The following is a 14,497-nucleotide window of genomic DNA, read 5'->3' as shown; positions in this document are numbered from 1 at the left end:
ACATAATTACATATATGATCAAATATTAATATCAGTTAATGTTAACTTGTGTGAGATTTTAGTAGTAGAAGTTATAATGTGTGATATAAATATTTTATATAAAAATATATATAACATCAAACAATAAATGGCGCGCCCAGAAATGTGCGCTTTGTAATGTTCTAATACAAATAAAAAAAATAAATTAATAAACAATTGTGTAATATTTTTGCCGAACATAATTAAAAAAATAAATTACTTTTTATAATGTATTATAAATTTTATAATATATAAAAATATCTTCTATACAATGATGAGTACCCTAAATAAAATAGGTATATATTTAGTAAATCTACTTATAATGAAAATATATTATAGTCTTACTATCTATATTTTTAATAATTAATTAATTTGTAAGCAGTTAGACATATCTGTAATAAATAAGCCTATTTTTTCTCTTTTTCTCTGATAAATTGTATATCACTCTTATAAGCTTATATTTGCCTTAGGTCTCTTGTTTCATACAAATGCAGAGCAGAGGGATAGTGCACGTAACATGCGCACAACTGTAATGTGTATTCATTCCGGTTTGACCAGACAAACCTTCTCTCTGCTAATTGTAAGTCGCAAGCATGCGTTTGGTCAAAGCAGAGATCGGCTTGCGTTGCATACAACGCTATCGCGCTTTCGGACAAACACGAATAATACACGAATAATACAACAATACTTACGAACAATACCTGCGTACAGAGATAACATTAACGCATCGAAATAAGTAAAACAATTTATTAACTCAACCATAATATAAATATGAATATATTACAATTATTATTACAATTATCGTCGACATCAATGCTAATAGCTTTTGCTAAATGCTAAATCCTTTCGTAATACTGTAATTAATATCGAAATATTAATCTAAACGTAAAATATTAGCTTCGTATCGACAATCTCTTTTATTCTTATTGCAAAAAGGAACATTTGACATTTAATAATTGTTACAAGTATTTCGAAGTTCTATTTTATTGTTTCTAATGAATTCAACTTACATTTAATAATTTTTTGAAATTTTTACACAAATCAGAATTTTATTTTTATATTTTTATTCATAAATATCAATTATTTATTTTTATTTTATTGTATGTCAAAAGATGAATTAAATATTTGCAATTATTTGTTACATGTTTTACATATTACATGAAATATTAAACGTATCGTTGAAACAATAAATCATAGTTAGGTCTTTCATTAACTACTATTCATTTATGAATAAATTATATATACCTTGATATTAGTTTCCTATATATTTCGTCGAATTACACAAGCGAGTTTCTATATAAAATAAATCATGATTCTAATATTGATATTAATAATAATGTGATAATAGTAATGGTAATAATAAAAATAAGATAAAATGCAAAAATGATCAAACTCACGACCAGTAATAAATATAATTTAAATTTAATTTATAAATATATTTAAATATATGTATGCGATAATTATTCAAAATATTCACAAATTTTACGTCATCATAAATATCCCCTGAATTAGTTTATAAAATTATGCATTTTATAAATATAAACGTAAGAAAAATCTATGTTATGTTAACAATACTTGTATATGATTTTTAATCAGGTTTTTTAAATTTAAAATTAACTTTTTGAGATTTTAATATAAAACAGATGTACCTTAGAAAATAAAATGAAAATTTATCATTATCAATTTAGCGACGAAGTCTTTATTGGATCTCATATTATTTTGCTTTCATGTAAAACGAAGTTTTTGATTAGTATACATTGATAAATTACACAATTAGGGTCAAATCGACATGTTTGTTAAATAATTGATTATTATTTATGATCATTGTCCCATTCATATTTCTGATATGTTAATAAGAATTTCTGAATATATATAATATATATAAAATATATATAATATGTATATATATATATATATATATATATATACATATTTAATGAAAAATTTATATGAAAAAAAAGTATATAAAAGATAAATTAGATTGCATTCACATATTTTGTTGCAGATTTCGTTTTAAATTTTTAATTATATAAAGTGATCTTAAGTGATTAAACTCTCTAAATGCAAAAATTTATACTGTGTGTGTGTGTGTGTGTGTGTGTGTGTGTGTGTGTGTGTGTGTGTGTGTGTGTGTGTGTAAAATACATAATGTGTAAGTAAGCAATAATATATTCAAAATTCTTTGTCAGAATAATATTCAACAATTTAAAGAATATATTTCCTTAATCTACTATTTTGTTAAATATTTTATTATTTTTTTCCTCTAACATACTTTCAATTATACGACCATATCACTCACATATATGTAATGTATTTTAAATCATAAAGGAAAAAATTTTCCATTATTAATAATACATCACATAATAAATAATATTAATTCCTTTTCAAAAATTTCTTTCGTTAATTATAGTTGTTAAAATGCCTTTACCTAACAAATCCACATAATTATATATAAGTTAATAACTAAAAATTAATCAGTTAAGAAAATCCTATAAGAAGATCAAAGATTATTTATAAATTAATTATAAATAATAAAATATCTTTTAAACAAAAACTCGCAAAACAAAAGTAATTAATTACGTTTTCAGTTACTTATTAAAATTATTTAGTTATAAATATCGAAACTTTGTATTTTTATTATTTCATTTTATTTCAATTTCAAATGGTCAGCAAAATATGTCAGCAAAATTATATCAAAAATATATTATTTTACGACGTATTCTGTAAATTGAACAATATTCACACGTTAATGGTTACCTCAATGGCTAGTTGCGTAGCCGAAATTCGATACAGTAATTCGATGCATTGACCCGATGAAGACCTGAGTAACCAGGAACACCACTAGCAAGCAAACAGAGTCCTATGCTCAAAGTCGGGAGATCAATCAATTCATATCCTCCTCCTCTGTTTAGATTGCGACGTGCAATACGTTTGATCGCAGTTACGATCGATTTTGGAGATGATTTGGTGAACATCAGTCCCGCGGTTCTATTCGACTTCCCACAATAAACGTAAAATAAAGGATTGGTGAAAGGAAACATAAAAAAAGCACCAATATTTAAAAAGTAGTATTTTAACATCATAATTTGTTATCACACGTCATTTCGCAAAAATCGTGTTGTATATATATCTCTTATAAATTTATAAAATCAAATACAGGGATTATTTTTACGCTATCCAGTAAAAGTTTTCCCCTGTATGATACATACGTCATTAATATTGCGACAAACCAACCATTTTAATTAAAAAAGTTTTGTTTATTACCCTTTGACACTGTATGATGTTGCGCAAGCGATTCTGTTCCATCAACTGGTATAAAAAAAAAAAAAAAAAAAAAAAAAAAAAAACAAAAAGAACAATAGTTCGTAATAGATTAGATAACTTCGGAATGTTTTTACTTCCTTGATGGAAACGTATTTCTCCTTTTGCGATACTTTCTTTATGAAACGCGAAACGAGATTTACTCTTCTCTTCCAATAATGATGCATCTTGTACAGGTTAACGAGGCATAAAGTTTTTCAACAATTCTCAAGACAATATTCGCCCCTTTCACCCTCCCCCGCGGAAACCCCCTAGTGCACCCCAGAAAAGTGCATGCAGCTCTGTCGACGCATCTGCCATTATTATCGAAGGGTCACGTTTCATCTTTGCCTATATCTTTCGAATGCTTCCCCCACTCTTAATCCTTAATTAACCTCATTTCCAGCGAATTCCGAACAAGTAGCTTTCTGCTCAATACGAACTTCAATCTCTCGACTTGCGTTCGAATAACTTTACGAGAGCGGCAATTCGCGGATTTCGCTTTGAAAGTAAATTAAACAACCCTCCCTGGATACAAAACAATAATACGGACTCCGCTAGTTAGCCCCGAAAGGAAACGGAAAGTGCGCACTTGACACGGCCACTCCGATCTGACAATTTTGTCGCAATAACGACAGATTTATGGGCCGCTTACATGAACAACGAGGCATATTTTTTTTTCTCGGCGTAGACGGCGAATAACAACGCTACGTGTACGTTATGCGTTGGAATATTATTTTTATAGCCGCTTCTGTACTCTTTTCAAAATTTATTTTGCTCGTACCACCGAGAGTAGTATTCAAATAATAAAGGCAGATACGTGAAGTGCGGCGGAAGAGTATGACTTTTAAAACCTGCCACGTTGGCAAACATCGGCATGCAAATAACAGCGTATATATAGCACGTCTCATATTATTTTAATAGACTCGCACAGTTAAAAAGATGACTATGGAATATCATGCCCTCCCTCGTCAAACAATTTGTCAAAAAGTATCTGTTCCATTTACGTTACTTGTATAATTTTTATAATTTTTTTTATGACTTCTTTATATGGGGCTTGCAAATGTAATTTTGCAAAAGAAATCCAGACTTTTAGCAAATATCATCGATTTGACATTTTAACAAGGCACATAAAAAAGTATTAAAATATTTATGAAAAAAGATTTAATTCTAATTGAATTCTATTCTAATTGGGTTGAAAATACAAGCATGTTATCCGTTTTATACTGAATTATAGATTACCTGAATTAGATACCGCATTTTAGATATTTGCGTATTTTAAATATTTCAAAATTATTTTTTATTTTAGAAAAAATATCTCGAATAAGTCTTTTGCAGTTTTTTGGGGGAAAATATAACACACGCAACCAACGCACCAAAAATATTTTATACCATACATTCTTTATAAAATATTAATATTTTTTTAAAAAAAGGAATTATACGATATTTCTCACATAATTTAATTTTTCTACAGTCATCTAGTGTTTAAACAATAAAATAATTGATCAATACTTTATAAAAGACATTTTATATTTTAATCTAATAAAATGTTTATTTTTCAATGACTTTAATATTTTACGTAAGGAAATAAGTCAATTGATGTTAAAAATACGTACGCACGTAACAAATTTTAGAGAAAAATGTACAATTGCGATTTACAAATTTTATTTAAAACATTTATTTTAATGAAAAATAACGAAATTATCTAAAGTGGACATTTAAAATAGATTATTCTGTATACCCACTGCGCTGAAATAAAAAAGCCACTATCGATAAAATGTTTTTATAATTTAACACAAGTGCTAAAATTTATTATTTTACAAATTGTTCACAAAAATATAAATTTATTCTAAATTTATTTTTACCTCTATCTACAAAATAAATATTGCATTGCAGTTCAATAACCTGCAAAATCAGTGCCGGAAGCCCTTTACATTCCCCGAGACACCCTTTCTACAAAAGTAAAGTCCTACAAAGCCCTTTAACAATATTGAGTATACAATGTGAGCTTGCAATTTATTTCAAACAAAATTCCTTTTCATCTGAATAAAATTAATTCAATATTTACGTTAAGAACACCCCGACTATCCATCCTAATTAGTTACGAAATACCTTTAGATATTTAACTTATTCAACTTTCCAACGTCGAAATACATTTTAATGAATTCGTGAAAAGGTCCTTTAGAAGTATATTGACATTCAGTAAACACAAGTTCGGTAAACACAAATAAATTTATATTTAGACGTTTACATGTTCACAATTTATGTATAATAATTATGACTAAAGAGTTAATGTTTTCTTCATTACTATATTATAATATTTTGTGTGTTAAGATCTCAAAGAAATCTTCAAACTTAAAATATGCTATGGCACTTATCATCCTTTAAAACATGATTTACCATGATTCGTTAATAAAGCATTAATAACGCTTGTCACTTCAATCGTGAGCGATGATAACACAACTTCAACTTTCATCGACCGCCAGATCACAAATTACATGTAAACTTGGTCGTTTGACGTAAACACGATGAATAGCCGTCGGGAAATTTTCAGCGACGTCGGGGAAAGGGGTCAGAATGCATTCTTCGTAGTTGCATCGCACGTGTACGCGTTCCCACGTGCTGACCGCACGCGCAAGCTCCACGTCACGACGATGCGTGTCGACGAGCACGTGTACGAGCGGCACGCGTGTCGGAGAGCGCTAGAAGGGATTTGGGAAAGTCCGGGCGTAAACAGTAAATTACGATGCCGGTCGCGCTTTGCAGTTTTACATCGCGTTCTAGCGCCTCCGTTGCGTCGCGCAACCTGTCAACGTATTTGCGCAAGATACCGATACGCGTATTCTGTACAGCGTACGCTGTAAATATATTAATATTAATTAAAAGCGAAGCCGCCAAGGAAACACGAAATTTAGTCATCATCAATTCACATATATATATGTAATGTTCGTTTGCGGTTCAACGCATGCGCGCGCGCGCGCGCGCGCGCGTGTGTGTGTGTGTGTTGAACTTATGAACAAGAACATGATTATCATATCATTCACGTTGGATTGCTGCATAACAAACATCGAGCAAAATTTTAGACCTTGAGATGAAGCAGAACTCATGAAACACACCGCATTGAGTGATCAAAACGTCTATTAAAACGATTCAGCACGAGATTTTATATTTCCGTACACGTCTTCCTACAAATAATTCACGGGAGATCTTGCAGGAGGAGGACCAGAAGTGGAAACATGCTTTTGAAATGCGATTTGCAGAGAGAAGAGAAGATAGTGTTCATAAAATTCATTAAAATTCCTAAATCTTGGCTTTTTATTCTACTCTTGTTAGTAATTTATTTATTAATTTTTTTTTCTTTTTTTAATCATCAAAAAGTAATAAAATCTCTCTCTCTCTCTCTCTTTCTTTTATTTCATTTTATTTTATATCATATGTATCCCCTAAAAAATAACTCATAAAATAAGCAGATAAAATTTTTCACATATAAATCGCTTGCTGTTTGGATATTAATTTTTTTCATCATGTTTTCATCAAAGTTTTTTTACAAAACTAAGATGCTTCACGCAAATGTTAGTTCGGCATAATCATTTCTTTGATTTCTTTTGTTAGATATTTGTCCTAAAAACTGAATGCTAAAATGCTAAAATTAAAAAATATAAGAAATTTTCAAAATGTAATGAAAGTAATTTTATGTTAAAATAATTGAATGTTTCTGTTTTGTGTAATATATATTATCTCTCTGTTCAAGTTTAATACAAAGCTACTCTCTCAAATTGCGAATAATATATTCATTATTTTTGCCTATACGGAATATTTTTCTCGTACAGTTAGTGATGTAGAAATGTAAACAATATTACATTTTTACCAATTATTGCGTTTTGATAGCTTTGGTAGCTTTGGATTTGAAACATTTATTTTGAAAATCGTATGAATTCAAAATGATTTCAGTAAAAATCAATGATATATCTGTGATGAAAATGATATGATAAGATAATTTCTCGATGTTGTAAAAATGGACTTATACTATTTTCAAAATAAACAATTCCTTTTTTTTTATTTATTATGCAAATATTATGCAAATCGCTTCGATTACGCATTGAAAAAATACACTTCATTCGTAACAATGAACGACGCGACGCAATGCGCCGTGAAAACGTACATTTTTAAACATAACATCTACGTGTATCGCAACGACATGGGAAAGTTGGATCAAAAAAGAACAACAGGAAGCTTAAAATTCAAAGACTGCCATTCGGCATTTGCTTTATTCCGGCTTCATGTCTTTTTCCCTTCTAGAATATTCCTCGCGTGGAAGAGCTGAAGAGCTTCCCGTGATGGTCGAAGCTTTGCAAGGTACTCTCAATATGGAACGAGTTGCGAATTTAAGAAAAAAGGGACGATTATTCTATGAGAAATTTTTTTGCTTTATTTGGAAAAAGCGCATTGAAAGAACATACGGATTATATATTCATCCATTCGCAAAAATAGTACACAAAAAAATTTTTCAGATAAATTTAGAGGAAATGAGCACGATAATTGTAACATAAAAATATATATTTTTAACAATAACAACTTTTTAGCAATTATTATATAAAATAATTAAAAATTTTATTATTAATTTAATGAATATTATCAATAAATGTAATAAAATTAAAGAATGATCGTCACATCATTAAACAACATTTGTGTCTAAATATATCAATATTACAATTATTTATCATTCTAGATCGAATGCATTTGTTTGTGCATCAAAGAAAACTATCAAAAAAACTTTCTTTTAATTAAAGAAATAATTGCGCGACACTTTTCGAATAAAGAAAAATGAAACTTTCGTTCCATTTATATATGTTCTCTCGTTACGCCGTTAATCACAATATTACGGGACATTTTCATAAAGTATTCTAAACGCGAGCAGAAAAGTTGAGCTTTACACATTATCCGGAAAAACAAAAGCATGCGATATGTGCTGCGCTAAAAAGCGCAGACGGTACCCTCGCGGCGTCGCGCGAAAAGTAAAAAGAAAAAAAAATTAGAAATGTGATAATAGCTGCGCGGATTTGCTCGATGTTGGTAAAATATACTCCCCCTGACCAGAACATTATTTGTCATTACCCATACCACAGGGCAAAATATACATGTACATGTACTTCTCTCTTAAAAAAAAAATGTCGCTTCCTAAAAATGCGACTAACAGTAAAATAAAATTTCGTATCGTATATTATAATTCCTTACTTGGGACGCGATATATTCAGAAAAATTTGACAAAAACATTTTACGTGTCATTTCCCAAAAATGTTTTTAATAATTTAATATACCTTTTAAGGGCACGCTGCAGTTGCATGAATATCATAAATATTACTCGTATCATGTTTCGCCATCCAATCCAATCCGAGGAGATTAATAGATAATCGATCGTTGTTTCTCTGCTCGTATTTTAACGATAAATGTAAAGCTCTAACGTTCGATATTGTATGCAATAATACTTTCATAAAGTGCAAAAACAAAATAAGAAATACGTGTGTAAACCCTTTTTATTTGATGAATGATGGTAGAAATCGCATACGGAGTATTCCAAATTAAATAAATCCATTTCTCCAACAGCGAATTGTTTGTTCAATTCCACGATAAAATTTTTCGTTGCCAATATTTTCATGAAAAGTCTCAATATTAAAAGTTCCATCGTCTAAGTCGCGCGATAAATTTTCATTTGAAAACGCATATTTTTAAACAATAAAATGCCATCAGCAAAATTCGCAAACAGCTGTGAATCTCAGTTTGCAAAAAAAAAAAAACTTTTCTCACATTTGCAAATGCAAGTGCATACAACGTGCAAATGCGTTTTGCAGGAACATTACCGTTTCGCATTTTATTCGGAAGTTTCTGGAATTCCTAATAAAGCACTGTGTCGTCGTAAATTGCAACACTTTCCCGGTATTAGATCGAGAGATTGAACATGGTTGTGTACGTTAAACGTGCGTGTTGATTGAGATTTACTGGCTGGGACGGGTATGTGTCGTTTTCTGCGACGGGGGTAACAATCTGTCTCGGGGGTAAAACGAAGTCTGTTGATTGAAAATTTCATGGCTGCGAGTTGTGTGTTACGTTAAACTTTTATCGTGGCCGCGCGTTAAAAGCACCGCTGAGCGCGCACGAAATCGACGTATCGCCGACGATCTTTTTGTGAATTTCCCGGTATACAGGACGAAATTGAAAGGATTATAACGCCGCGACGTTATAATCGAAAGTACATGCCGTGCATAACACATTGACGAGAGTCATTAATCCGTGAAAATCGATCAAATCAAATTTTTCTGCTGACAGCTATCGCGAGTTGATAAGCTCATAATGAGATAAAACGATCGTCGCTTATACGAAACTATTTAAATAACTCGTTAAGCTCCCTTTAGCTCGTGATATTATCGTTCTGACGACAAAAATAAATTGCTCATTCGATTTAAATTACAGAGGCATTAAATCGGCATTAAATTAATAAAGCTGTTTTTATTATTTTTTTTTTTTTTACTTCGCATAAAATTGAAAAATGTAACAATATTAAGAGCCGTCGATAACACTAATTTTTAATATATTCCATATTCCATTTCATGTATGTATAAATGTAAAATTTATAAATTTGCTATCAACAATAACTAAATTATTAAATATAATTTTACATGTTCGAGAAAACATTTTTTATTTAAATACTTTTTAAATATTTTATTTTAAATGTATATATTTTTAAATGACAAAATTCATACTTACAAAATCTTAACTTTAATGAATAATCATTTACATCATTTCAATTATCTGTAATTACTTTCGCGACTTCTTAAAAATACAATCTCAATAAAGAAAAATGGGAAATATGAATTTTAAATCATGCAAGAAATTAGTCTATATCCCTTTTTTAAGCACAATTTCACTTTATTATCTCTTTATATATATATAAGATAATCAAATAATCTGGTTCCTCCACGTTCCTCCACGTGAAAAGAAACTATTGCGAAACGATGCATAGCGATTTTGCCGAGGAAAGATCATCGAGGAAAAACTTATCGGAAGCCTCGCGACAGCAGAGGCCATTAAATTTGAAATTACCAGGTAATTAATATTCAAGCTGCCCTCGTGCGGCCGTCCGTCCCCCGTCGTCGCTCCGTCTAACCCCTGAACTACCTCCTTTAGGAGCTGAGTCAATACGTAATGCAATTACTTGCGACAAGCGGATGGCGGTTTGCAGCAGCACTTTCCGCGCCCCCGTTGCATCACACACCGACGTTAGCGCATCCTCCTCCCCCCTCCCCCTCCTCCTCCCGTGACGCGTTGCGTCTTTGCGCGCGGTGGCTCGCTGCGCGTCGCTTTATCGGCGCTTGTTTCCACCGCGGCGTCCGTGTGTGCGGGGGATGTTGTTATGCAAGGAACGTGTTTAACTTTAGTGAGCCGCGTAACCATATTGCCCGAATGCATGTGCAGCCGTGCGAGGGCGCCCGCCGAGAGGGCGATATCACGGGGAACATGGCGGATATAATGGCCGTTGCGAGCACTTACGCTTTAGTGCGTGCGAAAGGTCGTCGTCGAGTACCTTAAAGAGCCCTCAGGACGAGGGAATAAATGGGGAATAAATCGAGAAACGGCCCGATATGAGCGATACTTGGTAATTGAAACATCGATTAATATGAATATATTTATAATAATCCTCGGATAATCACGCGTTTAGTTATATTAACGGGATATTTAATAACATCGCATGTAATTAATTATGCGCATATGATACCGTATTATGGTTACAGACTAACGCACAGAAAAAAGAATAATTTTCACTGAAAAACATAATTTTGCAGTAATAGCGAAAATTATTTAGATGCGAGAATTGTGTTAAAGTGGATAAATAATTAACAAGCACTATTTGCATATATGTGTTTTTTGTGTCCAATCAATATAGATGACAGAGACAGAATTTGTTGCTGAACAATTTATCAAATTTAGCAAGGAAATCTCTCTGTAGCGTCCAGTCAGATAATAACCAGTTACACCCTTTATAAAAATGATTTAATTATGATAAGACTTAAATTTTCTTGAACACATTATTAGACGTTGTTGCTATAAATTCTACGTACGATAGACAATTTTCTAGCAAATGCAAAAAAAACAACGATACATTTTAACTGTAACATTTAGAATTCTAGAATTCTAGACTAGTGAAATATTTTTTTTTTGAGTACTTATTGTTAAATTAAGACAAACATTCTCACTCTCTAAGCAAGAATATTATAATTTTCTTGAAAATTTTAGTCTTAATTTAATTGAAATTTGTATCAATAACAAGTATTACTTTTGCTTAACTCTAAAAAAAAAATCTTCCGAACAGATAATTTTATTCTATAACATTCTTACTTACCTACATGAGAATACTTATATTTGTTATATAAAATATATCTGCATACAAACAACTCAATCGAATCAAAAAGTAAAATTTTTCTAAGAAGAAGATAATAATATCCTTGTTTGTATATAAGAATATATAGTCTTGATTTAAGACTAAATTTTTTTCTGCGCGGGGTGATATACGTAATAATGGCCGTCGGTGAAAAGTCTCTTCCGAATGTTTTCCGCGGCAGATGAAATTGCTGCACTTTTCCTTTGCTCGAAGGAGCCGTGTAAATAGATCGGTGACTGATGTCATTAGCTTAAGTGAGCCACGAGATACGTGCACCGGTGTCGGTGCATGCCGCAGCCACGGAACCACATCGGTGCCGATATCGCGCACAATGTGCGGCATGATAAATGCGAGTGTACAAACGGGCAAGGGGGGGAGGGAGGGAGGGGGGCACGAGAATGTACAATGTGGAATAAGATATCGCCTTATAGACGATGCATCAGCCTATATGATCGCCTGACAACGGAAATTAAGTCGCTCGGGGGCGTGTGTCAAATCGTACGTATCGGCTCAGATAAATTCGAACGTGTGAAAATAACACGACTCGGGGAAACGTCCCCTCTGCGCATATTTTCGATTATGACTCTAAAATATTTCATCCGAGAGCGTCACATTACATTAGTGTTAGGACAGTAGTATTGAGCATTTCCACGTTCGAATTGCGCGCGTGATTACGAGCGCAATCGACTTGATGCTGCAAATGCTTTGAAGCATTTTTTGATTGGTCAATTGATAAAATTCTTTGTTCTGATTGATCAATATCAAAACGCTTCGAAGTATTTGTATATAGAGACTTTGACCGTACTCTACATCAGTCAAAAAAATGTTTCGTCTGTCTAGTTGGAACTCTATATGTTACAGTTAAAATGTACGTCGCTATTTTTCTATATCTGCTAGAAAATTGTTTGTTATTCTTAGAATTTACAGCAACAACATCTAGCAATATATATATATAAGAAAATTTAAATCTCATGAACCAACCAATCTCATCAATCAAATTGCATCCTTTAATAAATCAATCTCATCAACCAAATCGGTTTCTTTAATAAAAGATGTGTGATTAGATATTATCAGACTGAATATTATAAAGAAACTTTCTTGCTAAATTATTCAGATATAAATTCTGTCTCTATTGATTAAATACAAAATATATGCAATATCGCTTGCGAATTATTTATCCATTTTAGCTAATTTTTTGTTTAGATAATTTTCGCTATGACTGCGAGATCATTTTTTCGATAAGGAGTGTGACTGATTATCTGATTGGGTACTATAAGAAGATTTCTTGCTAAATTTAACAAATTAAGATATAAACAATACAATGTAATATGTCGAAATAAGTTTCAAATAACACATCAGAGAGGGCAATTAAATCTTAGGAAGTATCTCTCTCGGCGGAGTAAATCTTAGAAATCTAATAAATTTCCTTCTTATTGAATTTATAGATATAAATTTGGAATCAATTATTTAGATCGCGAACTACGTTATTTTTAACGGACTTACGATGCAAGAGCTCGTGAAAAGATGTTCTAAATTTATTTGATATTTGCGATAAATATTACCACATGTCTCAGTGGTCGACTCGCCTGAAACAGCGAATAAGATTTGATCCAGATTTTATTTCTAAGATGATATTAAAATTTCCTGTAGAAAAGAGGAGTAATGAATTTAAAATTTGATCATTAAGGGAAAAAATTTAACTATAGCTTTGAGCTGCTGTCGTAAGTTCGTTAAAAATAACGGCACGTAATTTGCGATATATATATATAATAAAAAGAAAAGTTATTAGACTCCTAAGACCCATCGAATAATTGCTCTGACCTGTTATTTGATGTTATTTGATCAGATATAAATTCTGTCTCTGTCTCATCTATATTAATTAAATACAAAACATATGCGATGCTTGCTCATCATTTATTCGCTTCAGCTGATTTTCGTATCCAGATAATTTTCGTTGCAACTGCAAGGCCATTTTTTTTCGTAATCGATCAGCACTTTCCATCCCTTTTCGCGATACGAAAATTACCAAGGATTTCCAAACGATCAATACGCGAAAGTGTTCATAGAGATCAACGCGAGAAACGCATCTATATCGATTAAAGTTATATCGATCAGACCGGTGCACCAGCGTATGTTCATGCATGAACGTCATCCCACCCACCCCCCCTTCCCCCTCAAGAAAGAATACTTAGGATGTGCTTAGGCTCCATCGTTCTTAGCTCCGCCGTGCAACCTCCGTCGAGCCGAATGCACGTGCAGGACACGTTACGTAGATTTCGGGGCGGAAGCCAGATTCATCCGTACAAATATCTCGGATAATTGGCAAATAAATTGATCAAGCGGGATCAAGATTCGCCGCGCGCGTTAACGAGCGCCGAGCCGCGAAAATATCGATCGGGCCCGGCGCCCGGTCGGTGAAAATTTAATTAAATCACACACACGTAATTTAACGGATCCAGCTGTCGCTAATAAACCCGGCGCAACAGAAGTGTCGGCCGAAAGTTATAATTACGCGAGATATGGCGAATTTAAATGAATACCGCGGAGGAGGGACGTTACGCGAGATAAACGCGCGCGTAGATGCGCATTTTGTTATACGCCTTTCATTTACATTTTGCATTTGTGCACACAATCGCCGCGCCGCGCGTTCTCTCTCTCTCTCTCTCTCTCTCTCTCTCTCTCTCTCTCCCTCTCCCCTCCCCCCCGCCCCCCCCCCTTTCTCTCTCTATCTCCGTGCTCTCTCTG

The sequence above is a fragment of the Pogonomyrmex barbatus genome, unplaced genomic scaffold, assembly GCF_055798465.1.
Source record: "Pogonomyrmex barbatus isolate J1 unplaced genomic scaffold, ASM5579846v1 scaffold23, whole genome shotgun sequence".
NCBI lineage: Eukaryota > Metazoa > Arthropoda > Insecta > Hymenoptera > Formicidae > Pogonomyrmex > Pogonomyrmex barbatus.
This window is presented reverse-complemented; position numbering follows the sequence as displayed.